This window comes from Alligator sinensis, unplaced genomic scaffold, assembly GCF_000455745.1.
Source record: "Alligator sinensis unplaced genomic scaffold, ASM45574v1 scaffold324_1, whole genome shotgun sequence".
Lineage (NCBI taxonomy): Eukaryota > Metazoa > Chordata > Crocodylia > Alligatoridae > Alligator > Alligator sinensis.
This window is the reverse complement of record NW_005842188.1, coordinates 1,574,432-1,574,883: the sequence shown is the minus strand read 5'-3', so window position 1 is coordinate 1,574,883 and position 452 is coordinate 1,574,432. Positions and strand designations below refer to the sequence as shown.

Genomic DNA, 452 nt, shown 5'->3' with positions numbered 1-452 from the left:
GGGACAGGGAAAGGCTGTGTGTGTGTGTGTGTGTGTGTGGGTGTGGGGGGTGGGGTGGGAAGAGAAGTGGCTCTTCCCCCACCCCACGCCCAGTGCTCCACGCTGCAGGCGCTTGCAGCCTGCACGGGGCTGTCCAGAGCAGGCACAGGCTGCCCCACACAGGCTGCAAGCAGCTGCAACGCAGGGCACCGGGCGTGGGCAGGGAGGGGCCGCTTCCTCCCCCCACGCTCCTTCCTTGCCCCGAGTCCCTCCACCCCCACTTATCTGAACTTCCTGCACTGCCTGGTAGCCAAGTGCTCCCAGCCCAGAAACCAGAAACCAGGGCTGGGGCTTCAGTCTGGGGGGTGGGGCCAGGCGAGCCCTGCTGTTGTGGAACCCTGCCAGGCTTCCCCTGGGTCCTACTGCCCTTGGTTCCCGTCTTTTTTTTTTTTTTTTTCTCCAGGAACCAAGGG

At 64.2% G+C, this 452-nt stretch overlaps 1 protein-coding gene across 2 annotated transcripts in view; it reads right to left on the bottom strand.

Annotated features, from left to right (window-relative positions):
* Positions 1-452, bottom strand: part of WDFY2 (WD repeat and FYVE domain containing 2) — a 123,072-nt gene that overhangs the window by 27,986 nt on the left and 94,634 nt on the right. The gene's annotated exons all lie outside the window — the stretch shown is intronic.